This window comes from Frankliniella occidentalis, unplaced genomic scaffold (assembly GCF_000697945.3).
Source record: "Frankliniella occidentalis isolate FOCC.00 unplaced genomic scaffold, Focc_3.1 Scaffold2, whole genome shotgun sequence".
Classification (NCBI taxonomy): Eukaryota; Metazoa; Arthropoda; class Insecta; order Thysanoptera; family Thripidae; genus Frankliniella; species Frankliniella occidentalis.
Window position 1 is genome coordinate 3133339 of NW_026267132.1, and position 2254 is coordinate 3135592.

Here is a 2254-nt window from a genome sequence, read left to right on the forward strand (position 1 = left end):
GGCCATATGAGCAGGAAGTCCTTCGCCTTGCCGTTCCATGGCACAAACTTCACGCAGGTCATGAAGTTTATGGTCCTGATGGCTTTGTAGATGGTTATGTAGCTGTCAGTGTCTGGTCGGCAGGCAAAGTGAGATGCACGATTAAAAATTGCCACTCTTCTCTCGCGTTTTGGGCACCTGGTTCATCGAAGCACTCACCATACAAAGGACTTATGACGTACGGGACGGTCCTGTTGGGCCAGAGGCGGTCCGGGAAGATGTCCCAGCGGAGGCCGACCCTCCAGTAGTCGTAAGTCTGGATCAGAAAAATCAGCTCTCGTTAAGCGACAGAAAAGCGTCACAGGAGCGGCAAGCGAACAAAACTATACCACGTTTACAAAAAGGAATACTTCATACGTCACTGCTCATGGCCATGTCGCCCTCCATGAGCCCGGGCACCACTTCTGGGTCCTGGCCTGAGGCCTGGAGGATCTCCAGGTCCTCCGAGTTCATCCGGACTGCAACAAGAGCGCTCACTATCAGTCGCCCGGGCAGCGGCAGCGCGCCTGGGCAGCGCGGGGTAGGCAGCCGACACGCACGGGTGATGGGCGGCCGGCCTACCCCGTGCTCACCCCGGGGGCCCTCAGAGGCTTTCCTTACCTTCGTCCGGGACCACGGGGAACACCTTGTCGGGCACGTGCGGCACCCTGGCCGGCGCCCGGGCGCGAGTGCGGGTGCGGGGCGCCGAGTGGCCGGGCGACATGGCGGCGGCCGTCAGCAGCAGCGCGACCAGCCTCATCGTCACCGGCGGACCTGGAAGCAGCAGAGGACGGCGTCGTCACGGAGGCAAGAGGCTGGATCGTGTTTGTAGCGGTGTACTGGTCGGGCCGAGGCCGGGGCCGCCCCTCGCCGCACCGGGACCCAACGCCAGCAGTTTGAGTTGTAAATTTGATGCTGCATGTGGAATGCGCGGCCGGCCCGCATCAACGCGGCGCACCTGGCATTGTTTTTTTGTTTTTCGTGTTCGTTTTTTTGTTTTTGTTTTTTGTATTCATTTGGGGAGGAACGAGGGGGTACGAGGGCAACCGCAACAGTCCGGGCCGTCTCTCCTCCTCGCTCGCAAGTGGCAGCGGCGGCGGCGGCAGCGGCGGCGGCGCCAAAGAGCCGCCAGCCGCCACCATACTACCGCTAGCGGCGACTCTCTAAACGGCCGCGCAAACAGCCGTAAAAATCGATATAAATGTAAATTTGGCGCGCAGAGTGGTTCCGATGCGCCCCCCCCCCCCCCCCCACCTCCTCCTGACGCTATCAGGCAGGACGCCGCCGCCGCGCCGGCCGCCGTCAGGTTGGGGCAACATAGCGTCGTCGTCGGGCGGCTTTAGTCGGGCGGGCCGTCGCGTCGCTGAATGAACCGTTATACCCGCCGACTGGGGCGTGGACGGGGGGGAGCAGCGGGGGGCACGAATATCACCAGCGCAGGTCACGGCGGCGAAGGCCGCGTGTGCGACTGTGATACCCGCGCCGCGCTCGCTCGCGGCTCGCGGCCACCGTGTGCGTGTGTGTCGCACCGAATGAGGTGCGCGGCCCGCGGGCGCGGCTCCCTCGCGCAGCCCTTCACGGTGCTGCCGCGCGCTCGTGTGCGGCATCGGCGCCCCGCCCGCTGCACCCGCCCGATGACCGTCTTTATGGATTTATAATACATATAAGAGAGTCGGTGCGCGCTGCATAGCGGTCACGTGCTTCGTGTTCGCGCAGACGGCGCGCGCACGCCATACCTTGCCAGGCCGGGAGGCCGGCCGCCGCCGGCGATCCGAGGTGAATGTTCTACTAATCGCGTTCAATTGCAGGCCAATCCCTTTTTGCCCCGGGCAGTTCAATCGGGCCCGGCGTCTGGCGGGGCGGGGCGGGGCGTACTAATCGCGTTCAATTGCAGGCCAATCCCTTTTTGCCCCGGGCAGTTCAATCGGGCCCGGCGTCTGGCGGGGCCGGGCGGGGCCGGGCGGGGCCGGCGAGCGACCTGCTACAGCGGACGGGATGACGGCGCGCTAAGCCCACCTGGACTTCCCTTCTGCCCCTGACGCGTGTCCCCAGCTCCGCTATCCACCACCTCCTCGGCGTGGCCGTGCTGCTCCACTCAAGGTAGATGCCAGGAAGGACGCGGCGGCCTACCTTCGGTCCCTACCTCAGAGTAAAGCAGCGCCGGTTGGCGAGAAAACAGGCGTCGCCCAACGACGAGTGAATGTTTTTTTGCTTAGGGGTCATCCAGAAGGTTCGG

At 64.1% G+C, this 2254-nt stretch overlaps 1 protein-coding gene across 2 annotated transcripts in view; it reads right to left on the reverse strand.

Annotated features, from left to right (window-relative positions):
* Positions 1–2254, reverse strand: part of LOC113204423 (ubiquitin-like protein 7) — a 16403-nt gene that overhangs the window by 417 nt on the left and 13732 nt on the right. The window lies entirely within an intron of this gene.